General features: G+C 45.8%; 2 non-coding genes across 2 annotated transcripts; both read right to left on the bottom strand.

Moving 5' to 3' along the window:
- Positions 1–5,671: 5,671 nt before the first annotated feature.
- Positions 5,672–5,743, bottom strand: TRNAK-CUU (transfer RNA lysine (anticodon CUU)). The gene has a single exon. It is a non-coding gene; the product is annotated as a tRNA-Lys (tRNA).
- Positions 5,744–26,338: 20,595 nt separating this feature from the next.
- On the bottom strand, positions 26,339–26,409 carry TRNAG-GCC (transfer RNA glycine (anticodon GCC)). Its single transcript has one exon. It is a non-coding gene; the product is annotated as a tRNA-Gly (tRNA).
- Between the last annotated feature and the right edge of the window lie 583 nt (positions 26,410–26,992).

The following is a 26,992-nucleotide window of genomic DNA, read 5'->3' as shown; positions in this document are numbered from 1 at the left end:
TCAAAGTGAAAGGACGGCGATGTCTTATCATCAATCCGGAAGACCAACAAGTCAAGCTACGGTTCCACTGAATGCTCGAAGGCGTGGCCGACGACGACATCCGGACGGCTTTTGCTGCGTTCGGGAAGGTAACCGAAGTTACCCGGGAACGGTGGCGCGTCCAAGGCGTCCACGACAAGGGATCTACAACACGAACTGTACTCCTAAAACTGAAACCTCGCTTGAAGGTCGACGATCTGCCTCACCTGCTACGTGTCGCCGGGGAGTTGGCCCTTGTTGCGCCTGGGCGACCGATGCAGTGCTTGCGCTGTCATGGCACGGGCCACGTTCGGCGAGAATGTAAAGTGCCCCGGTGTTCGAAATGCAGGCGTTACGGCCACAGCGACAGCGACTGCGTCCGCACATACGCAGTGGCAACCGGGCTGGCAATTGGAGTCGACACGACGGAGCACATTATGGACGTCGCCGAGACAGACGAGGCGCCAAAGGGAACCGACGTGACGACGAAACCGGCGGTGACGACGGAGTCTTCTGGGCACCCGAGCGGCGACGGAAACACGGCCAGCGGTGGTGGGAAGGAACCGGGGACGGTAATTCCTGCTGGGACAAATGAAGAGTCGTCCAGCGATGGGACCAGTCATCCGGATAAAAATGTCGACCAGCCACTGACCAGCGAGGAACAGATGGACCAGAGCACCGCCCGTGGGACGACCGTCGCCTCCCCAGCCAAGCTACCTCACGACCTGACCGACAACGGAGGGGACAAGCCCGCAGCTGGCGGCGTTGAGGAGCCGCCAGCAAAAACAGCCCAGTCCAGGCGATCAACACTCACGCCAACGCCCAACCTTGCGGCAGGCAAGCAGGTCGCCGAGAAGGCGCCTCCACTGCCTCCGCAGCAAAAACAAGGCATCCGCTCCTGACGGCTCCGGTGGTGGCAACGGCGTCTAACTTCGTGCTAGACGTGAAAAGTGAGCACGGTGCTCTCGGCGTCTTCACACGTTTTGAATATGGCTTCTGCAACCTCCTTGGCTTTTGCTACGCTCAATGTCAGAGGTTTTGCCGCTAAGAGGAAGCAGAGCCAAGTGCACCGCATTTTAACAGATCATAATATCGATCTGCTTGCTATTCAGGAAACGAAAGTGGAAGGGGAGCAAGACATCGAGCGCATCGTGCAACGTTTTACGTCAAGATTCTATGCGGTCGTGTGCCATGTCGTCGGCACATCTGCCGGATGCATTGTGTTTATAAAAAATCTGCGTTGCCTCGTGGTGCAGGCGTACACATCGTGCCCTTCGGGTCGTTGTGTAGTAGTGGATTTTGCTTCCGCCTGCTCAGATTTGGGAAATTGTAGCAGGTGTTTTCGGGCAGAACGTTTTCGAGTGGAGAAATCCTCGGCGATGCTAACACCCTAGATCCCTTGCAATATTAACTGCCTGCATGAACTGCTTCTTTATGTTTGAAACGAAAGAATATAACGATTCCGGGCATTTGCTTTTTGTCTTGACACTACAAAAGCCTGTATGTTAATGAAACGCACGCGACCCACACAGCGAATATTAAAAAAATTGCAAAAATAATCTTATCTAATTAATTAAGTTAAATTTTAAGATACTCTGAGCAGCACCACAGGACTGGAAACAGTACATGGTTGATTTCGCCTAGCCCCGATGCTCCATTTTTTTTATCGTTGGTTCAAGTTACGTGAAACACCCTGTATGTATGTATGTTAGGAGCGCCCCCTTGAGCGGGGGAGTGGCAATTGCAAGCTTGTTCGCTATTACAAACTCCTCTAACCAATATTTCAGACATAACGTAAATATAAATTCTCCTCACATGTGCACGGGGTGGCAACAATGCAAACTGAGGTTTGGCCCCGATTAGCTAGCTTGGCCTTTCCTAGATGTGGCCAGCACGTGCAATTGGAACTCGGGACCTTGTCGTGCATCACGTTAACGTGCAGCGTCCTGAGCAGGGCGCTCCCTCTCGTCTGGATCAGCTCCCGCCTAGCGGCGACATTCGCTCCCAAATGATGCTGCCACTGTCAGTGCAAAGCAGGTTGCCCGAAATGCGGTTTGACGCTTAATTTGTTACATTACAATGTGTCAAGTACCAGAAACCCTTGTGCTTGATACGCAGTGTGTTTACGCTTACCAGCTGAGTTCCGTGCGTGGGCACTAATGTGTACGCAAGGAACGGCGCTGTTCCGCCTTTCCGCCGTGCAACTCCCCTTCCCCCCCCCCCCCCCCCAAACTCCTCCACTCTTTGCTATTCTACGCAATCGCCCTCCTTCTCCACTGACTGCTCGACCTGCTGCATTTTGGACGGAAGACAACACCGCGATATTGGGAAAACTAGGCCTCAGCAGGTGTTGCTAAAATATTTCTGTTTTGCGAAGAAAATATATTTCCTACGAAACTGTACAGGCTTGTAAAAACATGCCGCAAAAGCAAAACATGCGTCGGCCGGGAATCGAACCCGGGCCAACCGCGTGGGAGGCGAGTATACTATCACTGAACCACCGACGCCGATGGCGAGTTAGCGTGCTACCCAGCTATTCATAGCGTAATTCGTTGCGTAAGTTTCCCTTTATGTAGGTCACTCGACCGGCTGGCGTCTCCTCTGCTGGGGAGGAAATGTCGTCACAAAGCGCGTAGTGGGCGAACCGCGCCACCAGAACAGGCCGCCAGATTAGGCAATCAGTAGGGTAATCTTGTGACATTATGCGCTGGACTGGTTTGAACTTCTGTGGGGCGTGTTAATAAATCCCACCGCAGCGGTGGCCAAGTGGTTGAGCATCCGCCTCGCATGCGGGAGGTGCTGGGCTTGATCCCCAGTGCCACCGGGTACTCACCGGTGATAGAATGGGTAAAACCTTTCCCCTGGTCTGCTGCTTGGCTTAAATGGGGTTGAAATGCTTGGGAAATGGGTCTTTGACCCCACCTTGACTAATCAAAAATATCTTGTGCCATGGCGCTCTTTGGCCATAGATCTCCTTGCGTCATAAAAATTCATGTTAATCATCATTTTCTTCACCGTATTAATAAATCAAAATTACCGGGGGCACTCAAGCAACTTACGTGCGAGTAATGCGAAATCATTCATACACTAATTTTAATGATTCAATTCCACTTTAATTTCATTCCAATTACTTTATAATTCTGTACTATTTTTATTCTATTCCTCTGTAGGTGGAGAGGATATAGGACTTAAAAAAGAACAGCTGTTGGTATGGTTTGGGAGGGGGCTTAGCGCCATAGAAACAAGGACATGAGAGGGACACAGAGAAGGAGCACTAACCTGCAAGTGAATGAAGTGCAATCAAATGTACATGCCCGAGGAGTCAAACGCGCATGCCAAGTTATGTCCAATGATTTGGTGAGGCGGCTAGATATCAAGGGAAAACTGAACTAAGATAATTGGAGGGCTAGAAAAAGATCAAAGGAGCGTGGAAAAAAATTAACAGGAAGCTGCTCCCTCATTTTCGAACATCAACAACGACCAGATCATTCAGCATATAGCAACAGATTATTTCCGTAGCAAAACAACCGACGTCTCAGTGCCGCACTTATCGCTTTGCAACTTACGAATGTACGAAGCCTAAATAAGCTCCCTTCCTAGTTGCCCTTTAGATCGGCCAGCAACTTCAGTTTTTCCGAAAAGTTCAAGACAATGGCAACGTAAACAATGCTTAGGAGGTTGTTAGTTGTGGCAGTTACAAGTTGGGGCGGGAAGGGGACGCTGTGGTGAAACTTTGCTCCCCCTAATGGAGAACCTGCGTGCCTATGGTTTGTAACTCTGGGCCATGGTCCGCGCGACGACCTGAATTACTCTGCTTGCCAATCGCAACAGTAAATAAAGTCATCTTTTTAATGTTTTACTTTGTTCCAATCCTGGTAGAAACATTATAAACTTCAGAATTTTTTGCTATGTTCAGAAGTTTTAACAACGGACTACATTTTGTCGTAGACGAATTCTGCGCGGGGTCCTGAATGTGGGCGGAGCTTCTTAAGTTGTACCTGGCTATAGCACTGCCTATAAAATGAGTTGCATAAATGTCAGCAATGCTGTAAAAAGCGACAGCGAGTTCTGGCAACACTGTACAGCGCCGCCATTAATGTGCAGGAACGTGCGCGTAAGCGAATCTTGCCGCGGTGTCCATATGCCGCGTCAGACCGTCTCTTGTCTCGCAAGCTGCAACTGCTTCGGCGATATACTTGAGGAAGATTCGCAATTTTCTAATCGGACCGGCAGTTTTAGGAGACTGAAAGTGACGGCGATAGATAATGCACAGTTAGTTTATCTCATTTCCATTTTTCAAACAAAGATAGCCAGCTGATATCAAGTAGTTATCGCAATGGCGAGAATCACATCTATCAACAGCTGTTTCGAGCACTGTTAAAACGTTCGCCATGTGTGAGCAAAAGAAACCTTGGGGGGTTTGTGTGCAGCCGACCCTCTAAAGGGCAGGACTGCCCTTTAACATCCCAGTCTCAATCACGGACTGACTTAATGACAGAGAAGCAGAGTCATTAAGTTTAAATTAAACACAGTCACACGTAGTCATGGCAAGTCCTTTGATTTTGTCCCATTGTAATTATGACAGGAGGGGAGGAACCCTCGTCGTTCCCCCGGCTTCCCCGCGTTCGCAAGCTGCTCGTATCATTCGATGCCGACCGAGCAGTCCCGGGAAGAGTCTCAAAGGAAGGAGATGCTCACATCCTGTGTCTTCCCACCCTAAGCGAAGGAGGGCTCAGGACTCCCTTTCCCCACCCGTGCTTTACGCCACTGAAGGAAACGGACTATAGGAAACTAAGCAGAAAGTATGATGATAACAAGGGCAGAGGAATAAAGAGCGTAAAACTACAGGTAAAATCTGAAGAAAGTAAGAAATGCCCTAACTGAATGGGAGAGAAGTAGACTGTAGAAGTATAAATATATGAGAAAAGTCTAATATGGAAGATATACGCGTAGTTCTATGGCAACTCAAGAGGCATCGCCCTATTCTTTGAATGTGGATCAGGGTTTCTTGGAACATAAAGGTACAAAAGAAAATTTAACCAAGGATATGACTTAGGTGCAGTGTGTGGTAAATGTGTAAAGACAATAATTGAACACAAAATTCTAGAATGTGGCAATATCCACACGGATGACGATGGAGATCCAGCCACTTTCCTTAAGGCCCTAGGATTTGGGGATAACAGAGGTACAGTGAATGAATCAGCGGCAAAAAGAGCGATTGGAATATTGGTGGCTAGAAAGCACAATTTTGACGTAAGGTTATCAGCGAAGGATTGAAAATTTAAAGATAATGAAGGATTAATTGACTGATTTATTACGTATATCATTTACACCGTTAGAGAAATATATATAAAAAACCAAGCATGATAGCAATCTCTATCATACCCATTTAGGAAAGGCTCCGAACTTCCGTCCGTCCGGCAATCCGTCCATTCTCCATGTGTCAGTTCAGGATCTGCCCACTGGAGACAAATGCAGGGTTATTTGACTGGACGCATTAAGATGAAGGCGACTCCATCTGATGCCACAGTGAATTCCGCGCAAAAGCATCGAATTGCAAGACCACGAGGGCATCGAGTTCATATTTCGGGTGTCGAGAAGAACGCACCACTAAAAAAAATCAAAGATCGTCAAAATTGTGAGAAAAACAAAGCGCCCAACGTTGGGCTCGAACCCACGACCCTGAGATTAAGAGTCTCATGCTCTATCGACTGAGCTAGCGGGCGACATAGACAAGGCTCCCGAAATAGGTACGCACACAATGAGAACAGGAATTAATGGTGGCGAGAGTGGGTTGGGAAAGAGTGATAGCACTTGTTGTGGAGGAGGAGTAGACTTAAGGCAGCGTCGTGGAATCCGGCCTGGCATCTCCGCCATCCTGAGAAAGTGCTAAGCGGAGCAAAGTGTTGGTTCTCACCACCTTTCTCTCGCATCTCTCACGCTCTCTCACCATATCATTCTACGAGCCGAATGCTGAACTCGACAGCTCTCTGCGAACATAGGAATCAAATGCTGCAGGAAATTTAAAACAAAATTAGAGGGCAATTAAGCTCCTCTTTTAAGGGTACGATGTGAGAGGGGTTTCTACCATACAGACACTCTTTCCTCTTCAACAATCGCAGTCATTACATAAAAGACCACACAGCATAAATTCAAAGCCCCGCTTTAACCAAGCCGTACGAACGTACCTGCGTGGTGTAGCGGTAGTAGACACTTTTAGTTGGACGTACGCAGTGAGCTTGCGCGCGCAACGACACTGCGGGTAACAAATGCGCATGCGTAGAACGCAACGTATCTAGCCGCGCGTTGCGGACGCCTGCTTAGCGTACGCCACGTGGGACGCTACGTGCTGCGTAGAGAACATGGGGGCGACCATCTCGCCCGCTTCGGAATAAATACATGTCGCCGCTGGGTTCTCTTACCCAATAGCTCGCTCAAATGGTAGCGGTTCACTTTTATTTCACCTACTCTTGCCCACACATACCGGCATGAGCGATAACTGGCCCCTGTTTTTCAGATAATTTGGCGATTTTCAAGCTTCTAAGCCTAACTAAATGCACTGTGTTTTCCTCGTTGCAACGACACCTGGCGAAGCAGTTTTTTAGCTTTTAGGCAGTTCTTACATTTTCCTCGGTTTGCACAGTTTTTCTTGGAAAAAAAGGCTCGCAATGCACTCACCCTAGTTACCAGTAATCACGGATGAAAATTTCTTCAACCGAGCGTTGATGGGCTTTGACGTCTTGTCACTAGATGGCAATACTGTTTACGCGTGTGCCTGAGGGACGCTATGGCGCGGCCAACTAATGGTGTCTTCGACTGGTCGCTCCCGCGATCCGGTTAGGATCTGGCAGAGTGGGAGCCGCTCTCGCTCTGGGCGCATAGCGAGACTAGTCAAGCCGAATGGTCAGCGAGTTTTTAGAGCGGAAGCGAAGGAGGCAGAAGGGGGACGTAACTTCCGGAACCACTACACGGCAGCGCTGCTGATGTCAACAGTAGCCGAAAAGGTCCCTTGATTACCTTTAGCCGCACGTGGTCGCACACAGTTTGCATCACGGTCGCCGCTTAGCCTGTATCGATCGCTACCCCGGCTTTCCGTCCCACGGGGCGCTCAATTTTCTAACATCGCCTTGTGGGTAGCACTGTCGTCCTCATCTGAGCTGGTGCTGGAATCGCTGTTGTCATGCGACAGCAACACAGACCGCGTTCCTAGCGTAGTTACCCGGCGTCTCTTGGAGATTTTGCCTCACATAGCGCGGCACCCACAAAACACAACACAGCAAGGACGCCACGACTGCGTCAAAAGCCTACACTTGCTTCTGCCTATGCGCAGGGGACGCCGAGGCCTCGCACCGCTTTCGCGAAAAGGCGGAAGTGGCTCTGTCACGTGGGACTCATCTCAGAGCCGTTCCGACTTTTTTCTCGGAGCGCGTCGGAGCGCTCTGAGCTGGAGGCGAGCGCTCAGAAAGAACCAGCCGAATGTAGTCAGAGCGGCCGGTTTCGACCAGCCGAATGTGCGGTCGCCTCTCAGAGCGCTCTAGAGCGATCTAAAGCGACCAGTCGAAGACACCATAAGAGTGTCGTGTTTACACTATTCACAGCGTGCGCAACGCAGTAAGAGATGCGTACGCAAGCTTACTGCGTGCGCCCCAAATAAAAGTGTCTAGTGTGACTCGCAACGCGAGGGCCCGATGGTCAGGGGTTTCTGACGCGCCGCTGGTGTAGGTGGTGCCATCTATGGGAGCCTCACGTAAATTTTCCGTCACGCCGATGGCAACGACTCCGGCCTTTCTGAGACACGGGGCCTTTACGCTTGCGCGTAAAAAAGGAGGCCCCCGGAGAGAGTAGGGAGAATGCGGAAAAAGCCAACCAAGCTTCGAAGCGACGCAACTAACTTTCTTTCGGTTCGAACAACAGTACATAACTTGTAGAACAGGCGAATAGAATGGATTTGCCAGCGGAACAATGAGAGAAAATCGGCTTTGAGGAAAGGAAGGGTGCAGTAACTGTCGATGGGCCATTGGGCTCCCAAGCTCAAGTTGGACGGCGCGACAGCAGCGCCGCTTCGGCGCGAGGCGAAGTTGTAGGGAGTGCCGCGCCTAGGAAAATCAAGCGCAGCGGCGCGTTGAACAGCGCCAAACGCTCATCTCGCGTGATATTATTGAAGTTTTTGCAATGGCATCAGCTTCTTCGTGTTCACGGAAACCTCGAAGCAATTACTGTTGTGTTGTGGAGTGCCATAACAGTCTGCACAACACGAAGAACCGGGAACCGCCGGTGAGATTTTACCGCTTCCTTGGCATGTGGTACGAGAAAGAGAGGTGCCAAGCGTGGATCTCAGCAGTCCGCAGAATCAAGTTAGTGTTTCCTTTGCGGTAGTATGAGCTTAATTCGTATAGCACAGCAATACTAGTGATCCCAGTCATACCTGTGAGGCTAACTAGCGCGAAGACTGGCTTAGCCCGCAACCGATGCGCACGGCAGTTGAATGTGTGGATGGGCTCTTATGTTTATCGCGCACTTGAAGGTTGTTTATCGCGCACTTGAAGGCAGCACGCGTTTTTAGCAGGTAGATTGTAATAAGCATGACAGTTCCGCATAATTTGCAGGCTATGGAGTTTAGTGGGTTTTTGATCCAATCTGGATTAGCAACGCGACAGGACGAAACACCGAACGAAAAGAGACGCTTGTATCGCTTCTCGTGTTTTTCGCGGTGCTTTTCGAAATGGCACTATGATACTTGACAGTTTTCGTTTCGGCTGTAGTTAGTGACAGGTCATGAAGGCACCGGATTGTTGGCTTCGCCCGGTAAGTGTGTCGTGATAAACGAATTCACCGTCGTCAGCTGATATGAGGGAGGGCCGTGGTAGGGCAGCCGCTTTTTAAGGACAGGTAGAACAACTATCCGTTATTAATCTCCTGAACAACTTTTGCCAAGGCTACTTTTTGTTTAGTGTTACCATGGCACGCTACTTTTGAGCTATTTATTAATATTATGCTCACTTATGGGCTACAGCTTCTGACAGGCACTTTGATCAATGACAATTAATGCGGAGGCTCAGCGTCTTTGTTTTAGGATTGAATAGTTTTTTTTGAACTGTGATTTTTTCCAGTAATAAATATTACTACATTCTGCTGTTACATTAGAAAATGCAGTAAAGCACAGAATATAGCTTTAACAATTTCTTTATGATTTTCTTGGCTTATGCCTGGTGTCTCACTACACTACGTACTGTTCTTTATGCAGTCCCGACGGCACCACATGGAAGCCAAATGCTTCATCAAGAAATTGCAGTGACAACTTCGTGGGCAACTCTAAGAGTGATATCAGTCACCATCCTTCATATGTGCCCAGCGTCTTCCCTTCAGTCTAAAGGGAAAAAATGCCAAACCAAGAGAGGGCAAAAAGGATGTAAAAATGGCTTAGAAGTATGTATACCTGAATGTATGAGTGGCACAGACAATACATAAAGAGTGGTAAGATGCACAGGTATGCTATCAAGATATTGTGCAAAGCATGTATTCATTCAGCTTTCAGAGGATGGCAGTCATAGTTTTTTTTTGTTTATACAAAACAGGTGGCTGAAGCGTTTTAAACAAGCAGCATCATCACCTGAGGAAGATGATGTATCACGGCAGCAGCAGAAAGTGGCGGTCAATGTCTCCACTCCTACATATGCTGCTGATTCAGCGAACTCCATGGATGACCTGCAGCTTGCGCGTATGAACAGCACTGCAGCTGAAGCTTCCCTCCCAACACATGCTGATGTCGTAAGTACATCTTTAATTGCAGACACTTCAGTGTATCCTGAGAGCACCTTCGCAACATTGTAGGGCATTTTCACTATCACCTTCAGTTCTAGAAGCTATAACAAAGATAATGACATTCAAGCAGGTTTTGTTTTTGAGTTGCTAGACAAAACCTGCTGAACGTGGAAATTCTTTCTACTTGTGTGATGAATGGGGCTAGGGCAGCAGCCTCTGCTGCTCACTCGGCTGAAGTGTGGCTATAAATGATTGTTTGCATACATAAATTATATGTTGTGTTTGGTGTTAAGGAATAAACGAAATAAAGGTAATGCAGGTAATATGCTACCATAACAGGAATAAGCCTTGCGACTCATTACCAGGTATTCACATGTACCATGACAGCCGTGCTGCTTTGAAATGAATTTCAAAACTGTTTTAAAGCACATCCACCTACCATTGTCCAAATACAATGCAATCCAATGTGTTGCAACTGCTTGTAAGGAAAATGTGTGCCTTAGGGGAAGGGGAAAGCTGCGATTTGTGGAAATTTACATTTACCTAATTTGTAAGTTTTTGTGTTCATAAAGAAATTGTAACTACTGCAGTCTGTGAGATGTTCACCGTAAATTAAAAAGCCCTTGCGATGTGGCACTTTGGGGTTAGAATCGTACAGGGAAGTATCGACATAATTGTGCTTGGAGATTATACACCTATAAATTTATTCTTTTAGGACTGCAAAACAGCACCCTCTTCAGGAAGGCTGACCCTGCTTCTGTGTGTGACCAATGGGAGTGAAGCATCCACCCAGGTGTCTCACACAGAACTGACAGACCATGTTTGGCTAATATTTATTTGTAGTTCAGTTCTAGGGACCTGTGTTCTACTGCAGTGAATTAGTCATTTTTAATAATTACTTACCTTTGAAATGTTCCATTTAAGTAGGTGTCTTTTCAGCTTGGTTTTTAAATACTCATTTTCATCCTTGAAGGTGACCCTGACAGATGGATCGTGGAAGAGAAGCTGTGGGTTTTCTGGATTTTCTTCTCTTAAAGACAACGAAGAAGCACTTCGAGACCTGTGTGCGTCACACTGCCGGTTTTCTGCCTCCTACTAAACTTGATGCCCCGTTCTAGGTACAGAAGAAGTGATATGGCAGCTGAGGACAAACTGTGCTTGTTTTTTACAAAGCCTCGGCTCGGGATTGCCTATGCCGCGCTGGCAGTCATTTTTGATGTAACAGCTACGACAGCATCAAATGTGTTTGTGAAGACTTTAGACATTCTTAGTGCGGCGTTGCAAAAGTGGATTTTTGTACCTCCACGAGAGTTGATTAGCCTGTCTATGTCACCGCCATTCAAGGAACACTACCCTAATTGTACATTCATAATTGACTGCACGGAAGTACGAACTGAAACACCATCTAATCCTGAATGTCAGTATGTGATGTATTCAAACTACAAGAGCGGCTACACTATAAAATTTCTTGTTGGGATCATACCAAATGAAATGATCACATTTGTGTCTAATGTGTATGGTGGGCGTCAGACGGATTCTTTTATAACTCAAGATTCTGGGTTCTTGGAACTCCTGAAGCCAGGTGATTTAGTCCTTGTGACAAAGGGTTTCCTAGCATAAGAACTACTGTTGAGGGGAAAGGTGCGGTCTTACTTATGCCTCTTTTTAATGTAGGAGGTGGTCAACTGTCTCAGGAAGTCATGGAAAAAACTTATGAAATCGCATCCGTTCGCATTCATGTTGAGAGGGTTATTCAGAGACTAAAAATCTCCCGCATTCTGAGCAACAAAATTCCTATCAAGTTGATGCCACACATGAACAAAGTAGTTTCTGTGTGTGCTGCTCTTGTTAATATGCAGCCACCAATCATCAAGAAATAAGGCTGGTGTGTTCACCGCAACTATCATCATCGGTCCAATATGCCAACTGCAGGATGAAGGCCTCTCCCGTATCCCTCCACTTATGCCAGCTGCGGCTGCCTTAACCCCACAAGCTTCCTGATGTCATATCCCAACCTGGATGTGTTGCACCTGCTATATTTACGTTCTCTTGGAATCCAGCCTGTTACCCTTAGAGACCATAAGCTAGCCCCTTTACTAATCAATGCCTTGCTGCCCATGCCCATTTTCTCTTCAGCTTAAGTGGGGTGTTAGTGACTTGTGTTTGCTCCTTAACCCTCCCCACTCTCACGCTGCGCAAGCGACATGATGGTTACACTTAGTTCACACTCAAGACCTGAAATCAGTTTTAGTTCTCTGTAAGTTTTGATATGTGTTGCCGGCATCATTACTATATCGCTAAATGCATGTCCGCTTACCTGGTATAGTTGGGAAGGGAATCACTGGTTTAATGCTGATAAGTTGTTCCCTTTGCTTTGTCCACTAGCACGATATTTGAATGCTTTGCACTTGCATTATATTTCATGGTATTTTCTGGCTCAGTGCTTTAATAAATCCAGCCTCCTTCAAAAGGCTCCAGGCTTTCTGCCTTTCTCACCTTAGTGTCGAAGCTCTTAAGCAGTTCATTGTTTTTAAGTCGGTGGCTCAGCCTTGAATCAATAACAAATGAGCAGACCTTCACTGTTTTATCGACTTCGAACCTGGCAATCTTTTTCGAAAGCTTATGCACTGTGCTTAAATACAAGAATTCAAATGACTTGCGTACTAGCCTAAACCACTTTGAAAAGGCCAGTGGATAGTGAAACAGATTTTCTTGTGTTCACATATTAGTTGTCGTATTTGTTATTCTACTGCTATTTTTAATTATTTGCAAATAATTGTATTACTTACATTCCTTATGTGTTTTACTCATTTATGCCTTTAACGTATTTGTATCATGCACTGGCACCTCTTCTTTGTACCTTTGGCACAACCAGCAAGTGCATTGTCGTGTGTTGAACAATAATGAACGAATGCACTGTGTCATTGCAATGCTAAGCTCTGCAGTGCTAGCATATTATTTTTCTGACTGCTGTTCTCTTTCACGTGTGCCATGCCAATGACAGAAGATTTTTTGCAATGTTACCTGATGGGATGTTTTTGCAGATTTATGCACAGCTTGTGCATAGTGGCACTACCATTGTGTGGTATTTTATGTCGACATATTGGTGGTTGTTTTTGTTGTTCTATTGCTGTTTTTAATTATTTCCAAATAATTGTATTTCTTAGATTCCTTATGTGTAATACTAATTGATGCATTTCACGCATTTGTGTCATGCACTGGCACCTCTTCTTTGTACCTTTGGCACAACCAGTAAGTGCACTGTCATCTGTGTGCAAAGAAAATGAACAAATGCACTGTGTCACTGTGGCAATGCTAAGCTCTGTAGTGCTTGAATATGTTTTTTTCTGAGTGCTGTTCTCTTCCACTTGTGCCATGCCAATGACAGAAGATTTTTTTGCAATACCTGATGGGATGTTTTTGCAGTGGCACTACTACCCTTGTGTGATATTTTATGTTCACATTTTGGGTTGTGGTATTTGTTGCCCGCTGTTTTTAATTTTTGCCGATAACTGCATTAAATACATTCCTGATGTGTATTTTAATAATTTTGTGTAAGGAGCATTGTTTCTATGACATAACGCATTTATAAATCTGGAAGAAAGGTTTTATGTTTGGTGTTAAGTATTGTGAAATGATATAGTGTACCGAATAGAGCTGCAAAAAGTAAACTTTTATTTCTGAAAACATGAGTACAATTAGTATCACTGGTTACAAAACCAATTCACTCAAATAAGTTATTGTCGCTGTTCAGCATTTCACTATACACTCATAAATGCTCCCAAAAATATTAAGATGTAAAACTGCCATCATTACTTGTGCTGTGTAAGAATGCAGTAACAATGTTTAAGGACTAGAAGATGGAGTGAAAATATTGCACTTAAAACAGAAAGCTTGATTTGTTGGCGTACTGAGCACCGACTTACAAGAACCCTCTTTGCTTGTGAGTGGAAACAAAATAAATTATACTAAAGTCTAGATAAGGTTTGGGATGAGAAATTTGAAATAAATGTATTCCATCTTCGGGATGAGCTCAGACAAAAATGCTTCATCCCTCTTTACTGCTACAATCACATTGCTGAGGAGTGAAAACATAAAGTAGTGCCTTATTTAAATTCAAAACATACAGTTGTACCTGGATTTGGGTGTAGTATTGGTGGCTAGACCTAAGCTCAATTCGGTCGTTTCGGAATTCCAGGTAGGGCAATTTTATAGACCTTTCATCATAGTTGATGAATGGCGTATCTTTATATTTAAATGGGCACTTTATCTCCACGAGGACTGTCTCATTCTCAAGCTTCACAAGTCCATCAGGGCTACAACACAGCCATGGCTGCTCAGGCAGCACTACCAACCCTGTCTGGAGAGGGAAGGAATTAAAAATAATTTTGTGAAATAATAGGTTCTTCGCAAGGCAGAAGCACATATTATGCGCATTAGAAAAGCAAACAAACAAAATCGCACCTGAAATATGTGTGCCTCAAGCCGCCGCCCCAGCTCCTTTCGTGCTCTGGCTTCTGTGTTGATACCTGTTGAATATTCAAGTTTTCCATTTATTAATCCACATGTCAATCACTTGATTTAAATGAACCTCATTTGTGCTTCAACTTTGCCTTCGACACATCTCATATTTAACTTGAGAGCATGCCATTGTCATCAGCTTTGCATCATAATGTGCAAGATAGAAGTTAGATCTTACAGTAACGCATAGCAGCGTTCTTGAATGAGCATGCAGTCTTCAGTTGCTGAGCAGCTTTCCTGTAGCCACCTTCACCACTTTTTGTGCGCACACAATGTGCTTTGGTGCTGCTAATCCGATACCGGCGTTCCTGAAGCCACCTGCACGTTTTAAACGAATGGTTTGAAATCAGCTAAAAGATTGCCTTCACTACCATTATAACTTGCCGTGGACACTTTGCTTGGTCTTGTATTAGGACAGACAGTTTACAGGGACTGCAAGAGAGGACCACTTCGGTTTGGTACTTAGCAGCCTCTAAGCTATTCATCTCTATTGCAAGGTCCCTGCGCATGATTGTTTTTTTTTTGTTGCACTGTTGTCGACAACTTTCAGGCAGTGGTACACAGGCCGCCGTGCCGTTAATTTCAGCAGGTCTTCCAAAATTTCTTCATCTGCCACCTTCGAAGCTTGATCTACAATTTTGTTAAGCACGTCCTGGCACACCAATTTTTACGCATCCATTTGTCCCATTTCCAAGATTTCCTTCTTCGAACTCATTATGTCCGGGTAGTTCAGCAGAATGGACGAAGATGCAGCCTTTGTGTTGGCCGAATTGCTATCTTGACCTGTTATGCAAAAGGGACATAGACAAACGTCCATAAGGTTACACACGTTCTGAACAGAGAAGTGCAACTTTATTTTAGTATAAATACAAGCTGTTTGGACATTCAGCGCAGCAAGATGCTAAATAATTGCAAGACTTTAACGTTTCTGTTTGCTTCATATGCGAAGAAAAGCATGCGCACAGAACTTAAAGTGTATGAAATAACCTTAGACAAAATGCAATAGTGCTGAGACTCACTGGGAAAGAGTGCCATCAAGTCTTGGTTCCGTGGCCTCTGGGGTTTCATGCTCGGTTTGCCCCACTGTTGAGGCTGGCTAGTGCAGGAAGTTTCCTCGTAGCGGTTGATGTAAAAGCACACCGCGGCGGCATGCTTGCACTGCGCTGCAATGCCCGCTTTACAAGTGCAGCGGCCGTCCTTTATGTGAAGCTCCTGCTTTGCATGAATTGACCAAGTTAGCTGTGGTGAAAAAAAAGAAAGTGCCGCTTAAATTCACGCAGTCAACACTGTGACTGGATCACTGTTCGCAAGTCGAAAACAGCCTTCAGTCACACTGTGACTCGTCCGCAGAAAATGATCACGCGAATTAATGCAATGTTTTGAGCTGCCTCCCCTACGCGACGACTCGGTGATTAGTGCCCTCGGCTGCTGACCACGAGGGTGCGGGTTCGATTCCGGCTGCGGCAGCCGCGTTTCGATGGAGACGAAACTCAAGGCGCCTGTGTACTGAGTGATGTCAGTGTACGTTAAAGAATCCCAGGTGGTCAAAATTAAGCCCGCCACAACAGTTTCACAGTTTAGAAATAAATGTCTCAGAGTGCATGCCTCGACAAGCGCGCAGTTGAATACGCGCGGCCAAAAATAAGAACGGAGTCATAAACAGCAGAGTGCTCGCGCGCAGTCGTGATCCAAGCATCAAATGGCACATATCAGCTCTGCTGTTGAAGTGCGTGCGTACACACGTGAACGTGCGAACTAGAATGCCATGGCGTGCTGAACTGCGTTTGCATGCTCACTCACGAGTCGAATGTAAAAGCAAACAGCACTTGAGCCATGAGCCTGTAATGCAATCTGAAACCACATGCGTGACAAACTGTGAGTTCGGGCGAGTGCGCCGAGCATGCAAAAATCGACGCGACACAGTATGCAGAACGCGAACAGTTACTCACTAGCAGTAAAATGTCTTTACTCTCCGAAAGCGGAAGGACTGTGCACTTACCTCGAGATGCATGTCGTAGGTGACGTAATCGCTCACTTGCGACACGCACTTCGCTTGAACACAAACATCATTGTCCTCAATGATCTGCTTCACACTGTATACATTAGGTACCAAACGCTTTCCTTTCATGAGATTCGAGCGGCGAAAATGTCCATCAAGATCACTTATCCTTTTAAAGCCGCACCGCAATCGATACATCGCGAATCGAAGAGCACCAGCTGCCTTCGTCCCGCGTTTTGAAAATCCCTCCGCAGAGGGCGCTGATTGTCTGCTTTCACGGCGCCGCCTGGCCGAGCATCGGATCCCTATTGGTGACCGTTGACCAGTGATCACCATTGAAGCGCTGGCAGCCATTACGAGTTTGTGGCGTGTGGCCGCCGTTGAAACAGCTTTTATGTCAATGTATCCTTCTTTGCTTAAATGTCAATCTAATAATCTACTCCGCGAGACATAACGAGATTTTTTATATTGTTGGCTTAGTTTCAATCGATCGCGTTAGGCGGTCGTTTTACGAAAACTGCAAAGTTTCTCGGTTTGCTTGGTTGAGGGGCTCGTGACGTCATCAGCCCCCAAAACTGAATATCTGAGGACTACAAGTTTCGAGTAGATTCAAGCGGATTATCATATGGAAGTATACTAACCTAATCTAATAATTCACCTTAATTCGCCCATAAACCAACTTTATTCTGCCCATTACTTCTGAATCAGCTTAACCCACCCATTCATACCCACCAATCCACATGCTAATGAGAAATACTCGAATTTAATCCATTTTTTTCTGGGGGAGGGGAGGGTGGGCCTGCTTCCAAAATTGTGGCGGTCCTTTAGCATTATCGGGGGTGGGCCACCTTACGAATTGCATTTTCTTTAACGGCTGGTTCGCATGCCAGCGACTGAGCTAATTGAGCGATTGGGAGGCGCGTCGCAGCGAAAATTTCCAACTTTTTGGAACCTCGTCGCTCTCACCTCTCGAGCCACCGCGAAGGCTGGAAACAATTTTTTTGCGCCGCGGTATCAGGAGAGGGGAGCGTTTTCGCTTGCACGTGAAACAGGCTTGAGAATGTGGTCGAGAGGGCCTCCCAAGTTTTTGTTCTCGTTATTCTGCAGAACAAAACCTATCCTATGTAGGCTCAGGTGTTTATATCAGCATCGTATGCAGTTCGCCATTGGCGACGGTATATTATGGCGTCGCAAAAGTTGGTATTTAGCAGGGTGATTTAAGAACGGTTTTGCTCCCCTCTCCGCTCACCCGGCGAGCAAAAGCACTACTTGGCATGCGAAATGCAAGTAGCGGCACAACATAGCGCCGCAATAACCAGAGCTCCTTCATCTTAACAGTCGCGAGACTTTCCATAGGGTCCATGTATTAAAAAGAAACCCGGCAGTCTGAGTGGGCCATAATGAAGCAGTTTACAGTTTGCAGGGACTACCGTGTCATTATCGTAATCTGTCTGCAAATTACTAACTTAGAAATTGTTGATAAACTCTTCATCGCTTTCCAAGAAAATCGGTGAATCAGATGAGAACGAAACTTTACGGACATAACACTTTGAAAGATGAGTTCAGACGTAAAAAAAAGCTGAAAATTAACACGTTTACAAGAAAATAAGGAATATCGACAGCTTTTACTGGATCCTTTCAGACGGAGCCGCCACCCGTAATCCTATGCAAGTCTGCAGTGAAGCTCCACTAAAGCCTTCTAGAACACTGTAGCTCCACCCTCAGTCAGGACCGCCGTACTGAATTCCTCCTCGACAAAAAGCGGTCCGTCGCCAAACATTTTCTGATACCTAAAGAAGAAGGTAATCATAAGAAACAATTATAAGGTCTAAAATTTTGACCCCCCTGGCTTGTTGGATATGGTCAAACATTAATAAATTCATTTCGTTCTCTGTTCTGATTGAAGAGCGGGATAATACAGGGCGACGCGGACATGGCTCGTTGTTACCGAATGTTGTTTCTGAAGCGAAAGGTTCACTACGCCAGGTTTTCAAGAGGATAGCGTAGTTCCGTTTATGACCTTGAAAAGCTTTAAAGGTGAAACCGTGGAGCAAAGTCAGGTAGCCAATGGTGGCGTATATATGCCAAACCAAGATGGTGGACCAACGCCAAATCTCTCGAAGGTCAAGGTACAAGGTTTAAGAGCTGGGACAACTTGCGATGGTGAATGACGGTGTCGTCATATAAAAAGACTTTGAGCAAACAAGCCCATCAATCACGGAGATAGGTACTCTGCATGTGAACGGTGTCGGAGCCACCGACTGTGACGTCAATGGAGAGCTGTGTATATATACCAACGGCGAGCCTGTGGGAGTAGAAACCGGTTTTGCTGTTGAGGATGAAGAACATCCTGCCGTGATAGCGCGCCGCAACGCGAAGCTTCAACGTTTCATTGAGGCTAGGAACAAACGCCGTGCCGAAGAGACAGAAGAAGAACGTGCCACACGCGCCGAGAAAGGACGGAGGAGTGCTACTCGAAGAAACAGCAGAAAGTTCTTCAGGCCGTACGTCTAATGCTACGCAGATTCGGAGGTTTCTTTTGCTTCTCACCAGGTTTAACCAACGCTAAACCACAGCTAATTTATTTAAAGTTGTATCCTACTATAGCCACGTTTTAAAGCGGATTTTCCCAACTGGTATGATCTAAAAGCCTGATGACAGCAAGCGCCCGCGATTGCGTATCGCAGCAACAAGTTCTCGTCTCGCAGCGAGAACCTGGGCACCGCGACAATGACAAACAAACCAATCCAACATGACAGCCGCCTGTCCGACCATAGACTAAATAGAGTTTCTCAATTTACCTAGAGGGAAAGCTGGCCGAGAGTCTATGCGAGCACTTCACCCACCGCGGGAATGCCGGGAAGACGAGGTTTCTTACTTGGCTCGGCTAGCGTTGGGCCTAAAACGTGGATTCTGCCTCCGAATCGAGAGCAGCGTTGCTGTGCTCCGCGATGCTGTCTTCTGCACGGAGATGAAATTACTTCACCAGTGCGCTTTTCACTTCAATAAAATTCACGCATATATTAACAGCCTTTCATCGAGATTTGACTCTCTCGCTTCGGGTCATTGTTCTGCACATGCGCAGTGGAGCCCCGCTATTCCCTTATCAGCTTAATCGATATGGTCGTTCCCATATTGTAAAATTCAGCCTTTGCGGAGCTCGGCCTGGATAGATCGGCTCCAAGGAACGGGTCAACTGTTCGGGGTTGTAGCTCAGATGGTAGAGCGCTCGCTTAGCATGCGAGAGGTACGGGGATCGATGCCCCGCACCTGCAGTTCATTATTTTTATAATTTTTGTTTCGTTTTTTTCAATCATCAACAAACACGGTGCCATCCGGCACCTGCTTGTCGCTACCTTCTTCTTTTATTTTGTCAAAGCTTTACTTAGTCATTGTTTCGCGTATTTCTTTTGCATAAATTGTCAGCACATACGAACATATGCACGCTCGTAAAGTCAACTGAAACAAATGGCGGCTGCTGGACTGTACTTGGCTAAGCTTGACCTTGCCCTCGTCAAACCAGGTAGTTGATTACGTGAAAGAGGCTCGAGGAAAGAGGCAGAAGCGAGGAGAAACGCGGATCCCGCGCTTCAAATCAGCGCGTTCCGAGACACGAACTCCGGGGCCGCCAACCTCTGAACCCGGGATGGATTACAAGAAATGACAATGCGACACAGTCGTTCAAGGAACAGTGTGAGGAATGGGGTGACATTGAAAAACCTTGAATGACTCTTTCGGACTCAGGCTACCCCGAAATAAGGAGAAAGAGTTACAGGACGGCAGATGCCGCAGCATTTATTGCAAATATAAACATGTACATTCTCAAATCATTTCTAAGCAGTGAGATATCCAGTGACTCAACAGTGAGATGGCACTGAAAGCCCCCAAACGGCAGTCGTTGACACCATAAGCGGGCAGCTGGCTGCAGCTTCACGGTGCCAGTGCAAGCTGGACCGACGTACGCGCGCCTAATTTTCCGCCAATGTGCGTCGCGTACATCTTACTATGCTGCGAAAGCATGACCAGGGGAATCACATTGCTTTACAGTGGACCTTTACCCGACGTTGCAGCTCGCAGGCACGCTATCATGTCCACACGACCTTGCCGCAGGAGAGGGTCGCGGAGGCTAAGTCGAGGAACTGATTATAGTATCCCGCCTCCGTAATAGTTGTGCACGTATAAAAGTCCCGTACTACTACTAATACAACATATGTGTGCCTGTGTGTGTGCGTGCAGGGTGTTTAACGTAGCTTGAACCAAAGATTAAAAATAAGGTGAACACCGTAACTGCGTCACACCAACGACATATTGTTTCCCGTCGTGTGGCGCTCCTCGAAGTGTTTTTAAATTCATGTTGATAAGTTAATTAGCTTAGATTAATTACGCATACATTTATTATTCACTTCAGAACAATGTGCGTTTCGATTTACTTGAGAGGGAGTTACGAAGTAACCGTTACAGGTTTTTGTGCCAACATATACTTCCACGTGGTATTTTTTCCAAGAATTTTAAGACTGAGCCTGCGAAGCACCAAAAAGAAATCCGTGTTTGCGCTTGCGCTGCCGTATTGCAGTGCTGCCAAGCGGGTCCTCGGTGAACGAAGCGGGCGCATTCGTCATATCGAAGTGAGCGGCCGACGCCTGTTCTGAACATAAGTCTGTAAAGCGCGTCAGCATATTCTCCCTGAACCGTAAAGCGTGAGCCGTGGTCGGCGATTAGTGATAGGCAGGTCATCGACCACCAACTAAGGCGGAACCCCTAATCAGTCATCGCATAGGCAAAAACGAAAGGAAGGAAAAACGTTGAATTTGCGCATTTCAATCAAGGCAGCCTCCATTTTTTCATTTTTATAGTTTTGCAGCCCGTCCGACTGAGCAACGGCCGCTCACTTAGAGCGCTCGTATCGTTCAATCAAAACACGGTGGGAGCGCTGGAATGGGGTGGCTCATGAGAGGCAGTCATGCGTTCTTTTTCTTTTAATATTTTGCTGGTCATATTTGAATGCCACAAAGAAGGAACATGTAGGATTTACATTGCTACAAAACAAAAAATCGACTGATATTTCATTGTTTGCAATTTTCAATACCTCAAAGACCCCATGGCAGTGGGATTTTGCATAAGGGGTGGGTTAACATGAATGAACAGAAAAATTGTTCGATGGCTGTTCTGAAGTGGCTGGGGTTATAGCGTAGGATGACGCCTGCGAGAAGATCGTTCCAGTCGATGGCAGTCTTTACAAAAAAAAAAAGGTGTAGAGGTGGGTCGTTGTTCGGGCATTTGGCGGATAAACGGCCATGGTGTGGGCGATGCGGTTGAAGGTCCGATGAATTGGCACAATGGCTCTAGTGCTAGGTGATAAGGCTTGATAGAATTTTCTGAAACAAGCAGAGTCTTGTTATTTTCGGTGTCCTTGTAGTCTTGGAAGACCGGCTTTAACATTTAGGTTATGGACGCTTGTATCGCGGGGGTAAGCAGAAAAGATAAATCTGGCAGCACGGTTTTGAATCGATTCAATGGTAGCTGTTAGGTGATGGTGATGCGAGTCTCGTAATGCGCACGCGTACTCCACCTTGGCCCTCACGAGGGTTACGCATGATAGTTGTTTTACGCGTGAAGGCGCATGAATTAGGTTACGTGCAAGGAAGCTAGGAGCGTGCTTAGCATCTTTAGTAATATTTGTAATGTGAGAAAACCATCTGAGAAAAACGGAAATGTGAGCGCCTAAACATTTCAAGGAGGAGGCTCAAGAGATAGTGGACCCGCTCAGTAATTAGTTACTGGACGGATAATACTGACGTCTGTGGAAGGTAATTACAGCTATTTTGATAACATTGGGAGTCATTAGACAATTTCGACACCATTCCTCGACTTATGCCAGGTCGTTCTCACGAGCTAAATTGTCAGTATATGGCTATATTTACGACGGTAAATAACGGGATCGTCAGCGAAAAGACGTACATTAGAAGAGAAGCATTAGGGTAGGTCAATAATATATATGAGAAAAAGAAGAGGGCCTAGTACGCTACCTGGTGGTACACCGGAGACGACTGGGGCAAAACTAGAAGAGTAATGATTAGCATCAACAAACTGCAGGCAGTCGGTCAGAGAGTCTTTGAATCTTATGCTTATTTGGAATCTAAAAAAATGGCGCCAGCGGGAACTTTTCAGTCTAAGTTGGAACTCATACATACATACATACATACATACATACATACATACATACATACATACATACATACATACATACATACATACATACATACATACATACATACATACATACATACATACATACATACATACATACATACATACATACATACATACATACATACATACATACATACATACATACATACATACATACATACATACATACATACATACATACATACATACATACATACATACATACATACATACATACATACATACATACAGGAATTTTATTGAAAGATATATAAATATGCAGTACATAGCGCGTGCCCGCAGAAGCGCGAGCGCTTGTGGACGGGCCACGGGCCACGGTCGTTTAGAAACAGTGCCAGTTGTGTGTCGCAGAACAGGCCTTTCTGAAAACCGTGCTCATTAGGGTGAAAAACCATGATGGGTTCTAGGTTCTTTATGAGGCGTGACTAAAAAACATGTTTCAGGCGCCCGTGTGCTGTGCGATGTCAGTGCACGTTAAAGATCCTCAGGTGGTCGAAATTATTCCGGAGCCCTCCACTACGGCACCTCTCTCTTCATTTCTTCTTTCACTCCCTCCTTTACCCTTCCCTTACGGCGCGGTTCAGGTGTCCAACGATATATGAGACAGATACTGCGCCATTTCCTTTCCCCCAAAAAAACCAAATGATTTCTGAACACACATTCGTTAGTGATATGGGACGATATGAGTTACCTGGGCCTTTCTTGGGGGATTGGAACGATCTTGTCCACCTTCAATTATTTAGGAACCGTGCCAGTTTATATAAGCACCTGAAAAAAGTGTACTAGAAGTTTGCTACTTACGTCTTTAGTGTTTTTCAAAACTTTTTTCTTGATCCCTTCAATGCCTGCAGATGAAGTGAGTTTTAATGAATCGATTATCTTTTCAATGCCGTGAGTAGTTAACGTGAGAGCAGCCATGTTTGGATGATCTCAAATAGAATGATATGCGAGGCTAGTATCGGGTTTATGAGTAAACACTGCGGTGAAGGTAAGGTTTAGGTCTTCAGCTACATTCCCGTCAGATAGAGGAATACCCGACTGGTCAGATAGAGATACTGGTGCTCTTGAGCCTTTGGGATTAATAGTCCTCCAGAATTGTTTCCTATTGCGACAGACTAATGACGAGAATGTCGATGAGAAGAAACGTTTTGAATTCATTAATAACTTTGGGAAAGCTTTTAATGTCGAATGGTATCTTTGCCATGCGTGTCAGTTGTCTGTGAATTGCGCCGTTCTGAAATATTGCTTTGTTTTATTTCTTAGCCGCTCAAGAGCTGGCGTAAACCACGGTGATGAAAGGGGGACACAAATATTTCTGACGCGGATGCATTTTTTATAGGTTTTTGCGTTTTAGTTTTGGAAATTGACCAGTTTAATTCTACTGAGCGTCCTTCATACCCTGAGAGAAATGGATTGCAGAAGTCGCTTAGTTCAGCGTTCATAGATGTAAAATCACCTTTTTCATGGTGCGGTATCAGTTCAGTGATGGCGTTCAGACGTTTCAGCATGCACCGAAAAGTTCCATGAATTACTGTGTGGTCGCTGATGGCGTCTATATAGCTTACGGGAGATGGACTGTCGGGATGGGATGTTAGCACGAGATCGAGTATGTTGGAAACGCGGTTGGTCCGTCTGGTTGGCGAATTTACCTTTTGTGATAATCCAAATTTTAGGCCCCTGTGAACAAAATGGCTTTCGATGATTTGCTTTGACGATATAGAAGCAATGTCACACCAAGTGATGGACGGAAAACTGAAGTCGCCAAACATAAGGATTGGCACGTTTGGGAGTTGGAAAGTTACAGCTTGCAGGGCATCATGAAACTATGCAACAAAAGTAGTGTTAGCGTCTAGAGGGTGGTAGCGAACTGCGAGGATTAAATGTGGGTGAGCGGCATTACATCTGACAAATATGATTTCTAGAGGAAATTTACCGGGACGTGAGTGCAGGGCAAAGAGGGATGAGCACCTAAGAGGACGCCCCCTCCTCGCCTGGTGACGCGATCACATCTGAATATGTCGAAATGAGGTAAGTAAGATTGAACGTCAGAGTGATTAATAGATGAGTTTAACCAGGTTTCGGTAAGTACTATCAGGTAAGCGTCGGATGTGTTGATAAGGCTGCTTAATGCGTCGCCCTTTGGCAGAAGGCTTCTAATGTTGGTGGAGAGAATGATATTTGACTGCAGTTTTGAGGACGAGCTGAAATGGGGGGCTATGGCTTATGTTGTATCACCTTCTGGGTTTCGTAACCGAATTTATATATTTTGTCACCAACATTTAGAGTATCGTGCCGGAGTTTATGAGTGATGTTCTCGGATTCAGCAAATTGTAGTAGGTGTCTCCAGGCAGAACTTGTTCGAGTGGAGAAATACTCGGCGTTGCTAACACGCTAGATCCCTTGCTATCTCCACTGACTGCAAGAACTGCTTCTTTATGTTTAAAACGAAAGAATATAACGATTCCGAGCACTTGCTTTTCGTCTTGACGCTACAAAAGCCTGTATGTTAATGAAACGCACGCGACCCATAAAGCGAATATTAAAAAACGCAAAAATAGTCATAGCTTATTAAGTTAAATTTTAAGATACTCTGAGCAGCACCACAGGACTCGAAACAGTACATGGTTGATTTCGCCTAGCCCCGATGCTCCATTTTTTTTATCGTTGGTTCAAGTTACGTGAAACACCCTGTATGTATGTATGTATGTATGTATGTATGTATGTATGTATGTATGTATGTATGTATGTATGTATGTATGTATGTATGTATGTATGTATGTATGTATGTATGTATGTATGTATGTATGTATGTATGTATGTATGTATGTATGTATGTATGTATGTATGTATGTATGTATGTATGTATGTATGTATGTATGTATGTATGTATGTATGTATGTAGGTATGTATGTATGTATGTATGTATGTATGTACGTACGTACGTACGTACGTATGTATGTATGTATGTATGTATGTATGTATGTATGTATGTATGTATGTATGTATGTATGTATGTATGTACGTACGTACGTACGTACGTACGTATGTATGTATGTATGTATGTATGTATGTATGTATGTATGTATGTATGTATGTATGTTAGGAGCGCCCCCTTGAAGCAAGGGGGTGGCAATTGCAAGCTTGTTCGTTATTACACACTCCTCTAACCAATATTTCAGACATAACGTAAATATAAATTCTCCTCACATGGGCACGGGGTGGCAACAATGCAAACTAAGCTGTTGTCCCGGTCAGCTGAGCTTGGCCTTTCCTAGATGTGGCCAGCACGTGTAAGGGGAACTCGGGACCTTGTCGTGCATTGCGTTAACGTGCAGCGTCCTGAGCAGGGCGCTTTCTCTCGTCTGGATCAGCTCCCGCCTAGCGGCGACATTCGCTCCCAAATGATGCTGCCACTGTCAGTGCAAAGCTCGTTGCCCGAAATGCGGTTTGACGTTTATTTTGTTGCATTGCAGTGTGTGAAATACCAGCAACCCTTTTGCTCGATACGTAGCGTGCTTCCGCTTACCTGCTGAGTTCCGTGCGTATGCACTAAAATATATGAAAAGAAAGGCGCTGTTCCGCCATGCAGCCTCCTCACCCCCCCCCCCCCCCCCCAAGCCTCCTCCCCTCTTGGTTCTTCGACCCAATCGCACACCTCCTGCACTGACTCCTCGCCGTGCTGCTTTTTGAGCGGAAGACAACGACGCCATCTTGGAAAAAATACGCCTCAGCAGGTGTGGCTATAAAGTTTTCTGTGCTGCGAAGAAAATATATTTACTTGTAGAATGTACAGGCTTGTAAGTACTATAGCGCCGCAAAAGCAACACATGCGTCGGCCGGGAATCGAACCCGGGCCACCCGCGTGGCAGGCGAGTATTCTACCACTGAACCACCGACGCCGATGATGAGTTGGCGTGCTGCCAGTCTATTCATAGCGTAGATCGTTGCGTAAGTTTCCCTTTATGTAGGTCATTGGATCGGCTGGCGTCTCCTCTGCAGGGGACGCACTGTCGTCACAAAGCGCGCCGTGAGCGAACCGCGCATCCAATACAGGCACCTGATTGGGCCATCAGTAGGGTAATCTTGTGACATTATGCGCTAGACTGGTCAGAACTTCTGTGAGAGGTATTAATAAATCAAAATTAAAGGGGGCACTCAAGCAACTTAAGTGTGACAAATGGGAAAACGTTCAAACTCTATTTAAAATGATCCAATTCCACTCTAATTTCATTCCAATTACATTACAATTTTATACTATTTTTATTCTATTCTTCTGTAGGTGGCGAGGCTGCAGAATTTAAAAAAGAAAAGCTATTGGTATGGTTTGAGAGGAGAATTAGCGCGAGAGAAACAAGGACATGAGAGGGACACAGAGAACGGGCGCTACCTGCAACTGAAAGAAATGGAATAAAATTTACCTGCTCGAGGATTCAAACCCGCATGGCCAGGTAACGACTGATTTGAGGAGGCGACTAGATAGAT

Source organism: Amblyomma americanum, chromosome 4 (genome assembly GCF_052857255.1).
Source record: "Amblyomma americanum isolate KBUSLIRL-KWMA chromosome 4, ASM5285725v1, whole genome shotgun sequence".
NCBI classification, from domain to species: Eukaryota; Metazoa; Arthropoda; class Arachnida; order Ixodida; family Ixodidae; genus Amblyomma; species Amblyomma americanum.
This window is presented reverse-complemented; position numbering and strand designations above follow the sequence as displayed.